Source organism: Martes martes (assembly GCF_963455335.1).
Source record: "Martes martes genome assembly, chromosome: 12".
In the NCBI taxonomy this organism is placed as follows: Eukaryota; Metazoa; Chordata; class Mammalia; order Carnivora; family Mustelidae; genus Martes; species Martes martes.
This window is the reverse complement of record NC_137900.1, coordinates 40282093-40305948: the sequence shown is the minus strand read 5'-3', so window position 1 is coordinate 40305948 and position 23856 is coordinate 40282093.

Here is a 23856-nt window from a genome sequence, read left to right as displayed (position 1 = left end):
AGGTTATTATTTCTTTCTAATTTCTACTGTGGTTCCACTATGAAATAAAAATGTCATCAATTAGACTACTTCAATTTTGCTCTGGAAGAACTATTAATATAAATCAATTGCTTTATTCAATAATTGTTAAAATAATTTAATTTATTCAACACTGAGATGATCATTAATCACTTATAATTCCTTAGTCACTGTGCTAGGTAAGGCAAAAATGAAGACTAAAACTATGTGGGCTGTTAGGCAAGCTACCTATAAGTTGGATTTTTGTCAGATATCAGGAGCGCACAACTAAGTACTGTCCAGAGATTGAATACCTCTCTCACTGTACCTACTGACTTATCCCTCTAACAAATTGTCAGTTAGCAAGAGTGGATTTTTTATTTGGGTCTCTTGTAAATTAAGGACCTGGAACTGGAAAGAAATGCAGAACTCACCTCAGGCATAAAATTTTAGAGGTCCCTAAAAATCAGAAATCAAGATAAATAATAATTTAAATTCACTATTTAAATAGTTCAAAATAAATGTAAAAAAAAACACAGTCAATGAAATAAAAATTTCAAATAGATTGGACACAGCAGTACCATGCAGAACAGTAACAAAGCCTAAGGCAATAAAGAGTAACTGTGGACTTCTAAAAACACATTTAATCTAGTTTTAGTTTTAGTTTAGGAACTAGCTTTGTTCCAGAACATTAAAGTAGAAGAGGTTGATTTTGAAAATATTATTGATGAATTTGCTTCCAAAAAGTTCATAATAAAAAGTAAAATAGAGTTGTTTTGATATAAAAATATTTTAAAACCCTAATCTTGCAAATTTTAATATACTGACTTTTAAATTTTTAAATAATTTTCAAATGCTTTTATTATGCCTATTCAGAAGGAAATAGATTCATATTGAACAGATTTTCTTATACATCTTCTTATACCTAAATAACCCCTATGTCTTTATTGAGGTAAGACAGGACAGAATCCTTACTGCAATGCACCTTTTCCTGCAAGTTTCTATAATTTTCCCTTGCTTTCTTTGAACTCACTCAGAAAGCCAACTACTCCTTTCTGTGTTTAGTCCATTCTATTATCATGTATTGAAAACAACTTACGGAGATATTATTAAGTGATTTTTAAAAAGATTTTATTTATTTATTCATGAGAGAGTGAGAGAGAGGCAGAGAAAGAAGCAGGCTACCCATGGAGCAGGGAGTCCAATGCAGTAATCAATCCCAGTAACTTGGGATCACTCACTACCTGAGCTGAAGGCAGATGTTCAGCTGACTGAGCTACCCAGGCACCCTCAGTGAATGTTTGTTAAGCATGGCATCATTTGAATATTAAAGGTGACACTATGAGAGAGATAGAATATATATTATGCAATCATTAGGACAAATTTATGTGAAAATATAAGCACAGTGATGGAAAGGAATTAAATATTTGGAAAAGCAATTATTTTACTTTTTTAAAGATTTTATTTATTTATTTGACAGACAGAGATCACAGGTAGGCAGAAAGGCAGGCAGAGAGAGAGAAGGGGAAGCAGACTCTGTGCTGAGCAGAGAGCTAGATGTGGGGCTCGATCCCAGGACCCTCGGATCATAACCTGAGCTGAAGGCAGAGGCTTTAACCCACTGAGCCACACAGGTGCCCCAGGAAAAACATTTTTTTTCCTTTCAAATACTTGTGGAAGTCTTTCTCTAAGCACTGGAATAATGAGGTGTGTCAATGACTTGATGATGATAAGTCATGAAGAGAATGAGTGGATAAAGAATTCAATTATATATTGTTTGGGTGAAAGGAGCTAGTCTGAAAGAAATATGATATAAGGGATATTATGCTGTCTAAACTAATCTGATGAAAGAAATTTATAACACAGAGAAAAAAAATATTGGTCACAAGGGAATGTAGTGCCAACTCAGATAAATAAGTAATTTACAGATAACAGTCATAATCATAATTATCAATATCATCATCATCATAATTGGTACAATTTTTGAGAGTCCACTGTGGATCAGAAAGAGTGCTAAACTTTGAAGCATATACAGTGTGGTCAGTGTTATCACCTTCTCTATTTTTTTCATAGAAAAAATAGAAATTCAGAAATATTAAAAACTTTGCTCAGTCATGTTAACTGTTGAGGTTGGAAACTCAAGCTTTATCTACTAATGTCAATCTAATGCACAACAGAGAGGTATCAAAAGGAATTCACTATCATGTATGAAATTGAACTAGAAGGGTCTTAGTGACTCTTACTAAATGTGTGAACGGATTATAAGTACTATATCATCATTATCCTGTGCCATATTAAGAGAACATCGGAAAACATTATCCATCGCATTTTAGGTGAGAAAAATCTCTTGAAGGTCTACTACTCTAAGGTCATACAACTAAATCTAAGGCCATCCAACTCAGGTATTATTTAGAAACTTTCTCTTTTAAGAATTCTGCTGTAACACCACAGAAATAAAATTTATTCTCTCCTATTTCCTTCATTTCAAGGAAAATCTAGTACTGATTTTAAGCAGAAAGTATGTGATGACCTATTTGTATATTTTGCTGGCCTCAGTATCCGTTCCAAGCTTTGATATCCTCTCTGCTTTCTTGGTTCTCACCTGTTTGTTTCCTCATATGGTGGTACTAAGTTCATAATAATGAATTTAGTGTGAAATAGTTTGTGTGTTCTATCAAAAAATATGTTGGCCCTTAAGAAACTCATTTTACAGTTAAAGGAAGATGTATAGCATAGGTTAAAGAGCAAGGATTTTGTTGTCAAATGTCTTTGAATCCTACCTCTGCCATTTTCCAGTTCTAGAATCTTGAGTTATTTTAGAAAACAAAATACAAAACAAAACAAAACAAAAACTAAGCAAAAGAACAAACAAACCTCAGGCCTTTAATATTCTCTTCTACAAAATGAATCCTGGTTAGTTTTTGTTTTTTGTGTTTTTTTTTAAGATTTTTATTTATTATTTGACAGACAGAGATCACAAGTAGGCAGAGAGGCAGGCAGAGAGAGAAGGAAACAGGTTCCCTGCTGAGCAGAGGGCCCCATGTGGGACCCGATCCCAGGACCCTGGGATCATGATCTGAGCCGAAGGCAGAGGCTTTAACCCACTGAGCCACCCAGGTGCCCTGAATCCTGGTTAGTTTTAATGATGATGATTTTATAGCTTCTAACATAATGTCAGGTCATATGCATACATAGTAAACAATAGCTGCTAGTAGTAATAACAACATTACCTATATCAAATTTATAATGAACTAAAATTTAATAGTGCATTTAGAAAATAAACATAACTCAGTATTTATACCAAAGCAAATTCGGCTCAATAGTTTAGCTCATATTTAATCTGAAAACAAAATTATAAACTTCATGTGCAGTCACCAGTAGTCTTTGACTTGATATGTAACTTAGAATCTATCTTGAATTCATGGCATTCTAATCCCATCATATTATTGTTAAATAACAGACTAGAAAAGTTATTTGAAAACCAGACCAGCAACATAATTTTCTTTTGGATCACCAGAGAACAAAGGGATATAATTACTGTTACAGTAGTTCTATTTGTTTTTAGGTAAACACACAGGCTCTAGAATCATATAGACTTAGTACAAATTCCAGCCCTATTCAACAACTTCATGTGTAACTTTGAGCAATTTATTTACTTTATCTCAGACTTTCTTATTTGAGAAGTAAACTATTCTATCATCTATGTCAAAGGATTACTGTGGCATAGATTATGCACATGTAAATATTAGCTATCAATATCATCATCCTGAAGCACCTGGGTGGTTCAGATGTCTGGTTGAGCATCTGACTCTTGATTTTGGCTTGGCCATGATCTTGGGGTCCTGGGATGGAGCCCTCATGTCTGGCTCCAAGCTGATCATGGGGGTCTGTCCCTCTCCCTATGCTCTTTCCCTTTTCTCTCTTGTGCTCTCTGTCTTAAAGAAATAAATAAATCTTAAATATGTGTGTGTGTGTGTGTATATATATATATATATAATATATGTATATAAATATATATGGATATAGATATCATCATCTCTGGCACTTCAGCATCACCATCAACATCCTTCTAAGTATTGTTATCAGTGTTGAAAGCCTGAACTTGTGACTATTTCATATTAATATGCAAATGAATTATAATTGACCAGATATGATTTTTTAAATGGTGCCTTCCTAAACAATACATGAAAATTTGAGGAATAAAGCAAGCTACTTTATAAAATATACTGATTGGATCATTTATTTAGCTGTTCTAGCTGGGGGGGGGGGACAGTTTGGATAAGTCCTAAGCCTGTTTAAACACTTGATCTCTTTCATTCCCAAGTGAATGTTTCATTAACAAAAGATGGGTGCATTAAGGTATTCATTTACTTGTAAGCAGATACTTCATTACATAAGGTTTCTATTGGCTTAATTAGCTTTATATTTTATAAGACCTACAAAATATAGTCATCTCCCAAGCCTTCAAGCAAATATTAAATATCATGAGTTTTTCATTTCTTTATATTTTTTTCCAGTCACTTAAAATATTATAAATTGAATTGAATAGTTTTTTAGGGCCTTCAATTTTTAAAACCCATATAGATAAATTTTTATCCCTATGTTAGCATAGATTGTATTCTGATTTCAGAAATTACTCATTTTGAATGTATCCAGATATTTTCATACAATCATCACAAAATGAGGAAAATCATGATTTCAGAGCCTGTATTACTGTTTTTCGCACAAAGAGAAATTCAAGCAAGTTTAATTGAGTGTCTAATACATGCTATAGAGATGTGTTAGATGCTGGAGCATTGTATTCCCATGTTATACACTTGACATTAACATTTTCTTTTTCTTTCCTTTTTTGTTTGTTTGTTTGTTTTCAGATGTACAAATTAGTGATTCAACATTTATATACAACACCCGATGCTCATCATAGCAACTATACTCCTTAACACCCATATCCCTCCCCATATCCTTTTTGCTAACCATCAGTTTGCCCTCTATCATTAAGAATCTGTTTTCTGTTTTACCTATCTCCCTTTTCCCCCTATGATTGTTTGTTTGTTTGTTTGTTTTAATTACACATATCAGTGAAATTATATGGTATTTTTCTTTCTCTGTCTTACTTATTTCACTTAGCATGATACTCTAGCTCCATCCAGGTCATTGCAAATGGTAAGATTTCATTCTTTTTTTTATGGCTGAGTAATATTTATATTAATATTAATACTGTATTAGTATAGTAATATAGCTAAGTAATAATTATATATATGAAATAGTATGTGTGCTGTCAAAATTTATGCTGCCCTTTAAGATACACACACACACACACACACACACACACACACAGACACACATACCACTTCTTTATCCACTCATCAGTTGATGGGCATTTGGGCTCTTTTCATAATTTGCCTATTGTTGATAATGCTGCTATAAAGATAGAGGTGTATGTATCTTTTCACATGGGTATTTTTGAATCCTTTGGGCAAATGTGTAGTAGTGCAATTGCTGGATGAGAGGTTAGTTTTATTTTTAAGATTTTAAGGAAATTCCACACTGTTTCTCAAACTGGGTGCATAAGTTTGCTGTCCTTCCAACAGTGTAAGAGTGTTCCCCTTTCTCCTCATCTTCACCAGCACCTGTTATTTCTTGTATTGTTGATTTTAGTCATTCTGACAAGTGTGAAGCAATATCTCTTTGTAGATTTGATTTACATTTCCCTGATGATCAGTGATGTTGAGCATCTTTTCACGTGTCTGTTGGCCATCTGGACGTCTTCTTTGGAAAAATGTCTATTCATGTCTTCTGCCCATTTTTTAACTGAATTACTTGTTTTTTTGGGGTGTTGAGTTTTGTAAATTTTCTATATTTTAGAAACCAACTTTTTATCTAATATGTCATTTGTAAATATCTTCTCCTATTCTGTAGGTTGCCTTTTGGTTCTGTTTGTTGTTTCCTTCACTGTGCATAAGCTTTTTAACTTTTTTTTTTTAATATTATATTTATTTATTTGACAGAGAGAGAGAGAGAGAGTCACAAGTAGGCAGAGAGGCAGGCAGAGAGAGGGGGGAAGCAGGCTCCCTGCTGAGCAGAGAGGCCAATGAGGGCTCGATCCCAGGACCCTGAAGTCACGCATGACCTGAGTCAAAGGCAGAGGCTTAACCCACTGAGACACCCAGGTACCCCACCTATTTATCATGATGAAGTCCCAATAGTTTAGTTTTGCTTTTGTTTCTCTTGCCTCTGGGGACTTATCTAGGAAAAAGAAAAAAAATTGCAAGGCCAATGTCAAAGAGTAACTGCCTGTGTTCTTCTCTAGGATTTTGATGGTTTCCTATCTCATATTTAGGTCTTTCATTCATTTTGAATTTATTTTTGTGTATCGTGTAGTAAAGTCATCCAGTTTCATTCTTTTGCATGTTACTGTCCAGTTTCCAAGCACCATTTGTTGAAGAGACTCTCTTTCTTCCATTGGATATTCTTTCCTCTTTTGTCCATAGTTCATTGACCATATAATTGTGGGTTCATCTCTGGGTTTTCTGCTTTATTCCATTGATCTAGCTGTCTTTTTCTGTGCAAGTACTGTACTGTACTTTTTCTGTGCTAAAGGCTTAATTCTTTAATAAATAAGTAAATGACTATTTTAATTAAACATGTAACATTTTTATATTTTATATTAACATTTTGACAAACACTAATTCTTTTTCTTCTGTTTGACCACTAATTCATTTCAGTTCATATGTATTTTTGCATATAAATAAAGTGTAGTAGAATTGCTCTACAAACTCAAAGCATCGTATATGGTCTACAAGATAAAAAATCCCTTTCAATAGTAAGACTCACGTCTGGCAACTATGTTCTTTTTTTTTTTTTTAATTTTTTTAAAGATTTTATTTATTTATTTGTCAGAGAGAGAGAGAGAGGAGCGAGAGTGAGCATAAGCAGAATAGTAGGCAGAGGCAGAGGGAGAAGCAGGCTCCCTGCTGAGCAAGGAGCCCGATGTGGGACTCGATACCAGGACGCTGGGATCATGACCTGAGCCGAAGGCAGCCGCTTAACCAACTGAGCCACCCAGGCGTCCCTGGCAACTATGTTCTGTTTCAATAAAAAAAATATATAAATAGAGCAGGAAAATAAAATCAAATGCCTATGACTGCTTCTGTATTTCTTTTGAGCTTTAGATATTTTTTCTAAAACTTAACCAAATAAATGGCTTCTTGAGCTCCCTGCTCTAAAGACCCCAAGAGGATCTTTCTATTATTAACTACCAGGGTCAGCTTCTTTAGCCCTGGTTGACTTTTGAGTTCATTTTTCTGTCTTATTCAAAGCCTCTGGGACTCACTCTGCTTCCTTTTCTCTTCATTACTGTCACCCTCCACTCTATACATTGGCATGTCTAACTACCAGGACCAGCTCCAATATAGGAATCTATCTAGCTCCTATTTTGGCTGTGTGTGTGTGTGTGTGTGTGTGTGTGTGTGTGTTGTTGTTGTTGTTTGTTTTGTTTGTTTTGTTTTGTTTCCTGCCAATGATAAAAGGTATCTAGAAGGTCATTTTCTACATTACTGGTATTATGGCCACATTTCTCTTCCTTTTCTAAATTAAATGAAAATCACATGGAATACCTAAATCACAGATAGATAAGATGCTTAACATTATTTTCTTTTAGATCAGATTCTACCTTAAATAATAAATAAGGAAACAAACAAAAAATAAAAAGCAACAACATCAACAAGTCCATCCAAATCCAGAGGCTTATAAAGTTCCCAAAAGTCTTGCATTACCTCTTAGTGCCCATTTACAATGGCCTGGTATTGTGATTCTACTGGGCCAGGGTCTGCTTTGCTCTGTTTTGCTTCACTGTGCCATATGGAAAGCCGCTCAAGTATTTCTCACCTTGAGACTCAACAGTGGCATTCAAATTTAGTGGAGGTAGGATCTTTCTTCTTAATATCAAACTAAAAATCAAAACCCTGTTTTTTTCAAGAGGCTTATTTTTAACTCTTGAATCACAAATAGTTAATTCCATCATTTTTCCTGAACAGTGGATCTAGTACTTTCCTTCTAATGGTGGTAATCTTTAAGTCTGAAAGCTCCTTTTTAAAGACAGGTATCCTTAATTTCTATAATAGCCCCACAAAATAAGTTTCTTTTAATGTTTTAAGGTAAAAGAAGAAGGTGGGAACCAGTGTGTGTTTATTCTTTACTAAAGCATTCTGCTGCAAAACAAAAACAAAACAAACAACCAAAAAAGTGAGATTTTTGTTTTAAGGCTTTTAATTTTATATGTAATGGAAATGTATACAAGGTAAGTTAGTTTCAAGGGTATCATTAGTGCAGTAAGGACGAGTTTTGTGTTTAAGTGAATGACTTTTGGTGTTGAAAGATATATTTTCAACTGTTCTCTCACTATTTCCCAAAGCAAAATGATTAAATGTCTTTTATTTGGTTCCTTAGTTCATAAAACTGATATTACTTCACTCAGTCTTGGATTCTAATTACATTATTTTATTAATTCCTAAGTCACATGGCTTAATTCTTTCATATATTAACATCTCTGGAAGATGCCTTTTACAATCAATATGTGAGAAAAGAATTATGGAATAACTTACTTGGCAAAAATATAACATCCTATAATTTGCTAAAATATGATATTTGAGAGGGAAGGGGCAAGATGACAGAAGATTGGGGGACCCTATTTCAACCAGTCCCTTGAACTGAGCTAGATATCCACCAGAACACTCTGGAAACCCATGAAATCAGCCTGAGATGTAAGACTATACATGTCTGGAGCTCTACAAGGGCAGAGGATCATCAGTGGAGAGGTACAGAGGAGTTGGGAGTGCATGGACAGATATCAAAGGATAAACAGAAGGGGGAAGGAGCCACCACAAGTGAGACATTAGAAAGTAATACCTCAATATGAAGGTGCCCTGCACTTGGGGACCAGCAATAGTTTGGAGACTGGTGGCTGTGCGATGGGAAGGGACTGATAACAGCACTCAAACAGAACAAAGGGACTTAAAGGACTAGAGTGGGATTGGGCAGCAGCAGGTGTGGACCTAATCCCATGGTCCCAGGACTGACCACAGCCACTGCCTTCCTGTGTCTAAGAGGACCTGGAACAAACTTGAGTCAGCAGTCCCTAAGGCTTGTGGCTGCCACCTCAAACACAACAGCTGCTGCCTCTGACATGGCTGAGAGGACTTGGCATGGACTTGAGTCCATGGTCCTGGGAATAGCAGCTGCCAGGACTGGGCTTGCCCAGACCAGTATCACTCATGGTTTTGGTGGCATGGCGGTACACAGACAAGCAGAGACTTCTAGTGACCACTGAGATGGTGGCTGGGGGTGCACACCACTTGTGGGAGGCTGTGGTACTCAATGGGGCTTGCAGAGGGGGAGTCTGTGTTTTCTGGACTACTCAGAGAGGAGCAGGTCGTGGCTTGTCTCTGAGGTGGAGGCCTGGGTGCTGACAGTTTACTTTGCTCTGACTCTCTGAAAAGGCACAGAAAAGCCACCAGAGAACAAAAGCTCCATAGAACAAAAGACCAAAAAAAATTGGTTTCCATGGAGCCCAACCCCTTAAGAGCAGGCAGGGCAACTCCAACCAAGCAGGACTGACTGAAAAACAATGTGGCAGGCCCCTCCCCCAGAATACTAGCTGAAAGAACAAGAGGACAACAACCACAAGGTCCCCATAAAACTGTAAAACCCCAACACCATGGGAAAACAGTATATTAAGCTCTTGGTACTGCCTTACAGCCTATATATTTCTTAAATACAATTCTCTCTCTCTTTTTAATTCTTTTTCATAATTCTTCTTTTATTTTTTTTACCTACTTGTATTTCAACTAGATGTTTAATACATCATATCCCATAGTAACTATTTTATCTGAATTTTTTTATCCATATAATTTTTTTTCTTTTTCTTTTTTATAAATATATATAGATATAAACTTCAATGTAGTCCTTTTCTGCCTGTTCAATATTGCCTTTATAAACATACCAGTTTTAATTTCCCTGTATCTCTGGAAAGTTAAGTCCTCTAACAAAGATAACAAGATACACCCAGGAAGTACTGAAATACACTTCCTCACTCACATTGAGGGATTATAACCTCCTTCCCATCACTCCCCCTTTTTATTTTGTTTTTCTTTTTCCTTTGTCAGTCTTTTTGCTTGTTTGTATGTTTTAGTATTTGTACTTTACAAATCTTACTCATGGGGCTCATTTTGACTGTCTTTTCTTATTTTGTTTTCTTTCCTTTCTTTTTGGCAATGACTTCCAATTGCTCCAAAACTTCCCAGGGTTCACCTTGTCTGGATCGTGGTTCATATTTTCAGCTACACATCCCCTCAAACACAACTCAACAGAATGACAAGGAGGTGGAATTTCCAACAAAGAAAACATGCAGAAACAATGGTTTCTCCAGCAGATCCAATGGATACAGATCTAAGGATGATGGCAGAAATAGACTTTAGGGTAATAGTTATGAAGACAATAGTCAGACTAGAGGAAACTATTAATGGCAACATAGATTTGTTAAGGACAGAGTGAGCGAAAATCTGGCAGAACTTAAAAATGCTATCAATGAGATCCAATCTAATCTAGATACTCTGACACTTAAGGTAAATGAGGCAGAAGATCAAGTTAGTGATCTAGAAGACAAACTGGTAGAAAAGAAGGATCAGGAGGGGGCCTGGAACAAACAGTTCAGAACCCATAAAAACAGAATTAGAGAAATAAATTATGCCATGAAACATTCCAATGTCAGAATTATGGGAATCCCGGAGGGGGAGGGGAGAGAGAGAGAGAGGCCTAGAAGATAGATTTGACTAAATCCTAGTTAAAAATTTCCCTAATCTGGGAAATGGAACAAATGTTCATATCCTAGAGTCAGAGAGGACACCCCCAATATCAATGAGGGTAAATCAACCCCCAGAATGTTAAAGTGAAACTTCCCTCTTTGGACAGGGAAGAGATTCTTTACATAGAGAGGGAAGAACATCAGAATAATATCAGACCTGTCCAAAGAGACCTGGCAAGCCAGAAAAGTCTGGCAAGACATATTCAGGGAACTAATGAGAAGAACAGGCATCCGGGAATTCTTTATCTGACAAGTCTGTCATTCAGAATACATGAAGAGATAAGAAGCTTCTAGGATGTCAGAGACTGAAAGAATATGTGACCACTAAGCTGGCCATGTAAGAAGTATTAAGGGGGGAGTCTATAAAAAGAGAAGGAACCCAAGAGTGATACAGAATAGAGACATATAGAGACAATCCATAGAAACAAGGACTTCACAGGCACCATGATGACAATAAAATCTTATCTGTCAATAATCACTCTCAATATGAATAGCCTAAATGCTCCCATAAAATGGCACAGGTTTGCACTTTGGATTAAAACACAGGACCCATTCTTATCCTGTCTACAAGACACTCATTTTGAACCTAAAGGTATATCCAGACTGAAAGTGAAGGGATGGAAAGTCATCTTTAATGCCAATGGACCTCAAAAGAAAGCTGGGGTAGTAATTCTCATATCAGACAATTTATATTTTAAGCTGAAAACTGTAGTTAAAGATACAGAAGAACACTATCATTTTTAAATGGTCTATCCAACAATAATATCTAACAATTATAAATATCAATGTCCCCAACATGGGAGCAGCCAACTACATAAGCCAACTGTTAATAAAAATAAAGGGACATATTGATAATAATTCCTTAATTGTAGGGGATCTTAACATGCCACTCTCAGCAATAGACAGATCACCTAAGTAGATAATCAACAAAGAAACAAGAGTTTGAATGAAACACTGGACCAGATGGACCTCATATATATATACAGAACATTCCACCCTAAAACAACAGAATACTCATTCTTCTTAAGTGCACATGGAACTTTTTCCAGAATAGACCATATACTGGGTCACAAATCAGGTCTCAAATGATAGCAAATTATTGAGATCATTCCCTGCATATTTTTAGACCACAATGCTTGGGAACTGGAACTCAACCACAAGATAAAGTTTGGAAGAAATTCAAATACTTGAAAGCAAAAGACTGTCCTCCTTGAGAAAAGTTAGATCAACCAGAAAATCAAAGAAGAACTTAAACAATTCATGGAAACCAATAAGAATGAAGGCACATTGGTTCAGTACCTAAGAGATTCGACAAAAGCAGTCCTAATGGGGAAATACATAGCCATCCAAACCTCACTCAAAAAAATGAAAAATCCCTAATACACAAACTCTCTTTACACCTCACAGAACTGAAGAATCAAAAGCAAATTAACCCTACCCATGCACAAGAAGATAAATAATTAAGATTAAAGCAGAAATCAATAAATTAGAAACCAGAGATACAGTAGAACACATCAATAAAACTAGAAGCTGGTTCTTTGAAAGAATTAATAAAATTGATAAACTACTGGCCAGCCTAATCCAAAAGAAAAGATAAAGGACCCAAATAAATAAAATTTATGTATGAAGAGGGAGAGATCACGACTAACACCAAGGAAATAAAAACAGTCATCAGAAATTATTATCAACAGCTATATGCCAATAAGTTAAGCAAACTAGAAGAAATAGATGAATTCCTGGAAACCTATAAACTTTGAAGACTGAAACAGGAAGAAATTGGCAACCTGAATAGACCAGCATCTAGTAATGAGATTGAAACAATTATCAAAAACATCCCAAAAAACAGGAGTCCAGGATTTGATGGGTTCCCTGGGGAATTTTACCAAACATTCAAAGAAGAAATAATTCCTGAAGCTTTTTCCAAAAATAGAAACAGTTGGAAAACTTTCTGAGGCCAGCATCACCTTGATCCCCAAACCAGGCAAAGACCCTTTCAAAAAGGAGAATTTCAGACCAATATCCCTGATGAATATAAATGCCAAGGTCCTCGATAAGATCCTAGCTAATAGGATCCAACAGTAAATTAAAAGGATTGTCTACCGCTACCGGGTGGGATTTATCCCTGGGATACAAGCATGGTTCAACACTCACAAATCAATTAATGTGATAAAACAAATCAGTAAGAGAAGAGAAAAGAACCACATGGTCCTCTCAATTGATGCAGGAAAAGCATTTAACAAAATACAGCATCCTTTCCTAATTAAAACTCTTCAGAGTATAGGGATAGAAGAAACATTCCTCAATTTCATAAAATCCTTCTGTGAAAAACCCACATCAAATACCATTCTCAATGAGGAAAAGCTGAGAATTGTTCCTTAAGATCAGGAACATGGCAAGGATGCCCATTCTCACCACTATGTTCAACATAGTACTAAAAGTCCTAGCAACAGCAATCAGACAACAACAATATCAAATAAATAAAAGATTCAAATTGGCAAAGAAGAAGTTAAACTCTCTCTCTTCACAGATGATATGATACTTTATGTGGAAAACCCAAAAGGCTCCACCCACAAATTTTTAGAACTCATACAGCAATTCAGTAATGTGGCAGGATACAAAATCAATGCACAAAAATCAGTTTATTTCTTTTCTTTTTTAAGATTTTATTTATTGGAACACCTGGGTGACTCAGTGAGTTAAAGCCTCTGCCTTCGGCTCAGGTCATGATCTCAGGGTCCTGGGATAGAGTCCCACATAGGGATCTCTGTTCAGTGGGGAGCCTGCTTCCCTCTACCCCCCTCTCTCTGCCTGTCTCTCTGCCTACTTGTGATCTCTGTCTGTCAAATAAATAAATAAAATCTTAAAAAAAAATTTATTTATTTACTTAGCAGAGAGAGAGATCACAAGTAGACAGAGCAGCAGGCAGAGAGAGGGGGGATTCAGCCTCCCCGCTGAGCAGAGAGCCCAATATGGGGCCAGATCCTAGGACACTGAGATCATGACCTGAGCCAAAGGCAGTGGCTTAATCCACTGAGTCACCCAGGTGCCCCATCAGTTGCTTTCTAATACACTAAATGAAACTGTAGAAAGGGAAACTAAAGAAACTGATTGCATTTACAACAGAACCAAAACCTATGAGATACCTTGGAATAAACATAACCAAAAAGGCAAAGAATCTATACTCTAGGAACTATAGAACACTCATGAGAGAAATTGAAGACACAAAAAAATGGAAAATACATTCCATGTTCATGGATCAGAAGAATAAACATTGTTAAAATGTCTCTGCTGCCCAGAGCAATCTATACTTTCAATACCATCCTAATCAAAATATCTTTGGCATTTTTCAACATGCTGGAACAAACAATCCAAAAATTTGTATGGAACCAGAAAAGACCCCAAATCGCCAAGAAATGTTGAAAAAGAAAAAAAAAAAACTGAGGCATCACGTTGCCTGACTTCAAGCTTTATTACAAACCTATGGTCATCAAGACAGCATTGTACTGGCACAAACACAGACAAAGACCAATGGAACAGAGTAGAAAGCCCAGATATGGACCGTCAACTCTATGGTCAAATAATCTTTGACAAAGCAGGAAAAAAATATCCAATGGAAAAGAGACAGTCTCTTCAATAAATGCTGCTGGGAAAATTGGATAGCTATACACAGAAGAATGATACTAGACCATTCTCTTACACCATACACAAAGATAAACTCAAAATGGGTGAAAGATCTCAATATGAGACAGGAATCCACCAACATCCTAGAGGAGAACATAGGCACTACACTCTTTGACATAGGCCATAGCAACATCTTTAAAGACATGTCTCCAAAGGCAAGGGGTGGGGGGAAGCAAAAGTGAAGTTTTGGGACTCCATCAAGATAAAAAGCTTCTGTACAACAAAGGAAAAAGACCACAAAACAAAGAGGCAATCCACAGAATGAGAAAATATATTTGCAAATGACACTACAGACAAAGCGCTGATATCCAAGATCTATAAAGAATTTCACAAACTCAACCTACAAAACAGATAATCACATTTAAAAAAAGGGGGGGGGCAGAAGAAATGAACAGACACTTCTCCAGATAATACATACAAATGGCTACCAGACACATGAAAAAATGTTCATCATCAGTAGCATCAGGGGAATTCAAATCAAAACCATATTGAGATACCACCTTACACCAGTTAGAAAGGCAAACATTAACAAGGCAAGAAACAAATAATGTTGGAGTGAATGTGGAGAAAGGGGAACCCTCTTACACTGTTGGTGGGAATGCATGTTGGTGCAGTCACTTTGGAAAACAATGTGGAGTTTCCTCAAAAAATTAAAAATAGAACTATCCTATGACCTGGCAATGACACTACTGGGTATTTACCCCAAAGATATAGATGTAGTGAAAAGAAGAGCCATATGGACCCCAATGTTCATAGCAACAATGTCCATGAGATCCAAACTGTGGAAAGAGCTGAGATGCACTTCAAGGGATGAACAGATAAAGAAGATGTTTTCCATATATATAATGGAACATTACTCAGGCAACAGAAATGATGAATACCCAAATTTGCATCAACATGGATGGGACTGGAGGAGATTATGCTGAGTGAAATAAGTCAAGCAGAGAAAATCAATTATCAAATGTTTTATTTACTTGTAGAACATAAGGGATAACATGGAGGACATTAGGAGGAGGAAGGGAAAAATGAAGGGGGGGTTGGAGGGGGAGACAAACCATGAGAGTCTATGGACTCCAAGAAACAAAGGTAGGGTTTTAGAGAGGGGGTGAAAGGGGGGATGTGTTGGCTCAGTAATGGGTATTAAAGAGGGCATGTGTTGCATGGAGCACTGTTTATGTATTGTTATACATAAACAATGAATCTTGGAACACTACATCAAAAAATAATGACATACTGTATGGTGAATAACATAACATAATAAAAATACAATGTAAATAAATAAATAAATGAATAAATAAAATAAAATAAAATAAAATATGATATATGAGATAATGTATAAAAATGAAAATTAAGAGCTGGGCTTTGGAAAGAGAGTGTCTAAGATAAAATTCCACTTTTGCCTCTGACTAGATATATGAACTTCAAAAGATTTTTTAAACTATTTTAGGCCTATATTTTTGTAATTGTGAGAAACTAATGATATAAACAATAAATGCTTAATTCATTATTGTCAGCAGAAATGATGTGATGGTTAGAAATATCTGACATATAGCCACTGTTCCTGAAAATTAAGCATGCTTTAGTAAAGTGAAAATGAAGTAAAATCCATTTTGAATTTCAGACATCTGATTTGTTTTTAGAATCAAATTAGCTAGTACTCCACATTTCCAAGATATACTAACTTCCTCCATGAAATTCCCCCTCAGGCCAGTGATGCAATCAGAATAAATCATTACTTTTAAACATCTATTCATTCAGTCACTTTCACTGAATGAATTTCAGAATTTTCATTGTTTTGTAAATGGTGAAATGCATTTCAGAAATACATACAAGTCTAATATATGTATCAGAACAGATTTCTGGTAGAAATGATAGAATATGATATGAGGAATTTGAGAAACAAGACAGGGTATCACATGGGAAGGGAGGGAAAAATGAAACAGGATGAAACCAGAAAGGGAAACAAACCATAAGAGACTCTTAATATCAGGAAACAAACTGAGGGTTGCTGGAGCGGAGCGGGGTGGGAGGGATGGGGTGGCTGGGTGATGGGCATTAGGGAGTGTATGTGCTATGGTGAGTGCCATGAATTGTGTAAGACTGATGAATCACAGACTTGTACCACTGAAACAAAAAAAAAAAAAAACATTATATATTAATTTAAAACATGATCAAATAGTGGAGCTTGATAAAACAGATATTCAGAGAAATTTGTTTCCTTTTTTTTGTGATATAAAGGTAGAAAACCTCTTCTCTAAGTAAATTGCCTTTCTACAAATTTACATTAAAAAAGGGGGGGAGGGAGATCTTAGGCTTTGTCCTCCTTGAGAAAGTACTGCTTTATTTTTGCCTCTATACAAACCGTCTTTCTTAAGTGCCACCTGTCTCATCATTTGGAGATTTGTAGTCAGGGTTAGTTTTGGATTGAAAGAAACTGTATGAAGTCTATACTACTGAAGTATGAGGAAACTTTGCTTTTCAAACGTCCTGAAATTTGTATACCCATCTATACTATTTACCTATGGCTGCTCTAGCAAAGTGCCACACAGTGGGAGGCTTAAAAGAACAGGAATTAATTATGTCATATTTCTGAATGCTAGAAGTCTGCAATCACAGTGTTTATAGAACCATGCTATCTAAAGGCTCTAGGGAAATGTCCTTCCTTGCCTTTTCCAGCTTTTGGTAGGCTCAGATGATCTTTGGCTTGTAGATGCATTATTTCAATCTGTTCTCTTCCTCTTTCTTCATATGACATCTGCCTGTGTGTCTCTGTATATTCACGTGGTCATATTCTTATAAGGACACCAATCATACTGGATTGAGGTGCTACCGTATTTTAGTATGACCTAGTTTTAATTTAACTAATTATATCTACAAAGACTGTATAGCCAAATAAGATCACATTTTGAGGTACTGAAGCATATTTTTGGGAGACATAATCCACCTATAATCTATAATACCATAACATAATCATACAGATATATGTCTTATAGTGATTTTTAAGCACTATTATATTTATAATATGGCTGAAGCATCACTTGGACTTTTGGACCTTTTGAAACTCTATATACCTAACATGTATAGCCTAACATGTAGGTAAGAAACCCAAACAATATATTAATTCAGTCCAATCTTATGTGAGAGCCTCATATACAAATGTGAGGTACAATTTATATGTATAATTTGTATATAATTTCCCTATCCCTGTAATGACATAAATGACTTCCTTCAATGTAGTTATACTAGAAAATCCTTACTTTGTTTTCTACCATATAGGAAAAAATGTTGGAGTCACATATTGTCTGGAGTTTCATGAATACTATTTCATCAACTTTTATTACAAAGTCTTTCTGGATCATTTCTAAAAGTCATTTAAACATACCATGTTGAACTGTCCTTCCAGTCTATAGTCTCGCAGTTTCAAAAACTTCCCCTTGATTACACTTGGCTAGCAATTCTCATATTTATATCAAGAACCTATCCTTAACAGTAAATACACCATTTCTAAAATCTGCTTCAAAAATCCCACCCTCTCCAATCATCACCTCTTCTTCCAATTCATTTACTTTAGACACACCTGGGCATAATTATTGGCTTTATGAGTATATTCATGGGTGCTGTCTTTCTGGCTGCTGAACAAAACTCCCTGCCTTCCCAGCCTGAACAAAACTCCCAAGCATGACTAGAACCAACTGCTCACTCCACTGGCACTGCTCTTAAATAGCTAAGTGTTACTAAGGAAAATAATAAAAATTTATTGAGTTATAATACTGTAACTTCATGATCAAAAGCCTCAAGTGGATATTGAACACCATACAGTAGTTCAATACTGTTTTCCTCATAAGTTCACATTCCCACTCTCTGAGATGTCTACTATGCTAATTCTCCTTTCTCCTCAACCTATCTATGCTTCTTTTCAACCACATTCTCAGTTTATGGCCTCTCCTCATACTTCACTAGTGATGTAGAATCCATCTGATGGAATCTTTTCCTTTTTCCATTCCCAAATCCACAAGCCAACTTCTATCAGTAGCATTGTATCAGCATTTCTATCTGATTCTGATCTATTTTATTCTCAAATGACATTCAATTTCTGTGCCTCTACAAGATCATTCCCTTTCACATAAAAACCTGTCCTAAAACTTACTTTCTAGATGAAAAGGGAAGTACAAATGAAAAAAAAAAATTACAAAAGGAAACAAGGAAACATCAACAAAGCAATTCTACCTTAACTTCATATCTGTTTCCATGTACTCTATTCTTTTTTATCTTCTGAAACAAATTGTCAACATGATCTCAAAATTCTCACTTTTCATTCAACATTTGAACAAACAAAACAAAATAAAACATTTTGGGTGCCTGGGTGGCTCAGTGGGTTAAAGCTTCTGCCTTTGGCTCGGGTCATTATTCCAGGGTCCTGGGATCAAGCCCCACGTCAGGCTCTCTACTCAGCAGGGAAACTGCTTTCCTTCCTCTCTCTCTCTGCCTGCCTCTCTGCCTACCTGTGATCTCTGTCAAATAAATAAATAAAATCTTAAGAAAAAAAAATTAACTTAAAAACAGTATCTATTTTTTGAAACATGGTTATAAAGACTCTTATCATTACCAAATATTCTCTTAGTGACCACATGAAAGAGACTTGTAAATCTTTTCTGGCTGTTCATTAGAAGGGAAGAAAATTAGTTTCTGTGGCCGCTTTTGCCATAGCAGCTTGTTGAAAGTTCATGTATATGAAGACTGGAATCATAGGTATAAACCTGTGAAAGAACAATGTTACAAAGCTAAACTGAGCCAAGGTCTAGCATGTTCAAAAAGAAGGGACCCGGAATTCTGTATACTATTACATTAAGGAGCAATAAAACATGGACCCATCTAATATTCAAAGCTTTATGCTTTTAAGCAGAGGTGGGAGGATGCCGAGTTTGAGAGTAACAATGAAAAATAAAAGGATGCCAAACTCAACATTAAGCCCAAATTTCAAGAGATATAAAAAACAAGTCATCACTTGGAGGATGAAGGCTATAACTAAAGCAGTGTTCTTTTTTTTTTTAAGATTTTATTTATTTATTTGACAGAGATCACAAGTAGGTGGGGGAGAAGATTCCCTGCTGAGCAGAGATCCCAAAGTGGGGATCAACCCCAGGACCCTAGGATCATGACCTGAGCCAAAGGCAGAGGCTTTAACCCACTGAGCCACCCAGGCACCCTGGAAGAACAAATATTATTAAAATGTCTATATTACCCAAAGAAATATACATATTTAGCATAATCCTTATCAAAATATCGCCAGCATTTTTCACAGAACTAGAAGAAACAATGCTAAAATTTGTATGGAACCACAGAAGACCCCAAGTGACCAAAGCACTTTGTAAAAGAAAAACAAACCTGGAAGCATCACAATTTCAGACTTCAAGTTATATTACAAAGCTGTAGTAATCAAAACAGTGTGATACTGGCACCAAAACAGACACATAGATCAATGAAACAGAATAGAAAACCCAGAAATAAACCCACCATTACATGGTCAACTAACTTTCAACAAAGCAGGAAAGAATATCCAATGGAAAAAAAAAGATAGTTTCTTCAATGAATAATGTTGGGAAAACTAGAGAGCCGGATGCAAAAGAATGAAATTTGACCACTTTTTTTTACACCATGCCCCAAAATAAATTCAAAATGGGTGAAAGACCTAAATTTGGGACAGGAAATCATCAAAATCCTGAAAGAAAGAACAGGGAGTAACTTCTCTGACATTGGTGATAACAACTCCCCCCCCCCCAAATAAGTCTCCAGAGGCAAGGGAAACAAAAGCAAAAATGAACTATTGGGATTTCACCAAGGTTAAAAACAACAACAACAACAACAAACTTATGCATAGTGAAGGAAATAATCAACAAAACTAAAAGTCAACTTACAGAATGGGAGAAGATTTTTGTAAATGACATATTTGATAAAGGGATAGTATCAAAATATATGAAGAACTTATAGAACTCAACATCCCCAAAACAATCCAATGAAAAAATGGGTAGAAAATATGAACAGATATTTCTCCAAAGAAGACATCCAGATGGCCAATAAACACATGAACAGATGTTGAACATCATTTATTATCAGATAAATGCAAATCAAAACTACAATGAGATATCACCTCACATCTGCCAAAATAGCTAAAATCAACAACACAAGAAGAAGAAACAGGTGTTGGCAAAGGTATGGAGAAATGCAAAAGCCCTCTAGAAAACAGTACAGAGTGTCTACAAAAGGTTAAAAACAAACAATCAAACAAACAAACAAACAAACAAAACTCCCCTATGATCCAGCAAGTACTAGGTATTTACTCAAAGAATACAAAACACTAATTCAAAGAGATACATGCAGTATTATCAACTGCAGTATTATCAACAATAGCCAAATTATAGTAGCAACTCAAGGGTTCATTGACCAATGAATGGATTAAATATATGGTATATATATAAATGGAACCTTACTCAACCATAAAAAAGAATGAAATTTTGTCATTTCAATGGCATGGTTGGAGCTAGAGAGTATTATGCTAAGCAAAAAAAAAGTCCATCAGAGAACGATAAATAGTACATGATTTTACACATATGTGGAATTTAAGAAATAAAACAAATAAATGGAAAAAAAAAGAGAGGGAAAGTGAGAAAGAAACCATGAAACAGATTCTAGCTAAGGAGAACAAACTGATTGTCAACAGATGGAGGGATGAGTTAAATCAGTGATGGGTATTAAGGAGAACACCTGTGATGCGTATCAGGTGATGTATGGAATTTTTGAATCACTATATTGTACACCTGAAAATAATAAAACACTCTATGTTAACTAGAATTAAACAACAACAACAACAAAAACAAGCTTTGTGGATTAGACCACATTTCCTTTTAATATTTGCTATTATCCCATAGACAGTGATACAGTTTTCCCTAGCTAGAAAGTTATATATATATATATATATATATATATATATATATATATATATATACTTTTCTTCACTTCTTTTTGATAAAGTGCTTATGTAGGAACTTGGTTGAGATTTGTTTGTGGAGATATATACATATATAAATTTTTACTGCATTATGATTAGAAAATATGGTTTCCAAAATTTCTATATTTGAAATATTCTTCAGGTTTTTGTTTGTTTGTTTGTTTTTTGGTATGGAAACAAACAAAGAAAAACCAAAAACTATCCATGAGTAATGCTTTTACATGTCTATATATTTAATTGAATCTGTTTATTTGGGGATTATTTAATACATTTGTTTTTGTACTTACCAAATCTATTTGATTTTAAATAACATATATGGATAATTATAGATATAATTGCATTTTATCTAATTTTCATTGAATTCTGACAAATTTAGCAATATATAATGTGTTGTGATGTTATCCATGGACATTTACTTATGGCAATTGCATATTCATAAAGTTGTATCTATTATTTTACAAAAAAAATTTTATTTCTGATATTTTTTAACCTTTAATAGCACTTTATTTGATCCAAATATTGCTAACCCTAGTTTTGTGGTATTTTCATGTGTCTGGAAACTCTTTAATTCACACACTAGTTTCAACTTTATTCTTTTAAAAATATTTATATAAATTTAACATTTTCTTTTATAATGCCTTAATTGCTTATGTTTCATAAACCAAATGAACAAAACTTCATTGATTTCATTTTGCTTATCATTTACTTTTTTAATTATTTATTTCCAAATCTGTAACTAATTTGATTAAGTTGATACGTATTTTTTCCCTTCTGTAGAAGTTTTTTTTTTTTTTTTTTTCTACTTTTGGACTTTATCAGTTAACATTAATTATGCAATTTCATGGCACATCTTAACAAACAAAACATATATGTATTACAAGAGGAACATAGCAGTTGTTCCCTCACTGTTTCCATTCACCAAGTAAATTGAAGATTTTGAACAGTTGCATGCTTCTGGTATCTTCCACTCTAGCTGCATGCAATAAAAACAGCTAGCATTACAGAAGACTGAATGCAGGTCAAGCACTGGTCTCTGAACTTTACATATAACAACACATTCAGTAATCACCAAAACCCTAAGAAATGGACTCTGTCATTATTCATAGTAATATTAAAACTCAATGACAGCATGGGTTTCTGTTGTTTTGTTTACAAATATATTCTAAGTACTGATATATAGTTAGGTTCAAAAAATATTTCTTTAAATAAACATCCACAATTTTACTAATGTGGAGAATGATAGAACAAGGAGGTTTCATGATTATTAATTTAACCACCAATAATAGGTAGAACCTAGACTGAAGACCAGGAACTTTTGTGTTAAGAATCTATGCTCTTAGTCATTATAACTTTTTTTTTTTTAAGATTTTATTTATTTATTTGACAGAGAAAGAAAGATAGCACAAGTAAGCAAAGGGAGAGGGAGAAGAAGGCTCAGCAGGGACCCCCACTGGGCGCTTGAGCCTAGGACCCTGAAATCATGACTTGAACTGAAGGCAGATTCTTAACTGACTGAGCCACTCAGAAGTCCACCATTATACTTTTGGAAGAGTTCTTTTGTTTTGTTTTTGTTTGTTTGTTTTTTTTCAGTTTTTTCCTCTCCCATAAACAAAAGGCTATGTTTTCTCAAAATAGTTTAAAAATTTACTTTCAGGGGAGACAAGATGGCAGGGAAGTAGGAGGAGGCGCCATTTCAACCTGTACCCTAAAGTGAGCTGATTACCCACCAAAGAACTCCGATCACCCATGAAATCAGCCTGAGATCAGAATTATACACGTCTGGATCTCTATGGGGGCAGAAGACGCCAGTGGGCAGGTAAAGCAGAGTGGGAACATTGGACTGATATCGGAAGATAAACAAAAGGGGGAGGGAGCCACCAGAGGTGACCCATTGGAAAGTAATACCCCAATATGAGAGTGCCCTGCATCTGGGGACCAGTATTAACTTGGAGTCTGGTTGAAAGCACTCAAAAAGAGCAAAGGATTGCAGGGGGAAGTTGTAGGAATTGGAGCAGTTAGGGACAGGGGTTTCAGTCCCCGGACCCAGGACAGCCACCCCTAGTGCTGAACTAGAGAGAGTGTGGTGGAGAAACCAGGCCTTGGTCCCTGAGCCGCCAGCATGCCTGAGCGCATATGGGGTACCGTGAGGGGCTGGGAGCCTTGCCAGCTGGCAGAATTATAGCCTTTTTGCAGTCTCCATGCACACGCCATGCTGTGCTATCAAAGCCTGAGACATGCATGCCCCACACCCTCCCCTGAGAGAGGTGTGTGCCAGCCCTGCGCTCTCGGACCCAGAAAGACCAGACACTCA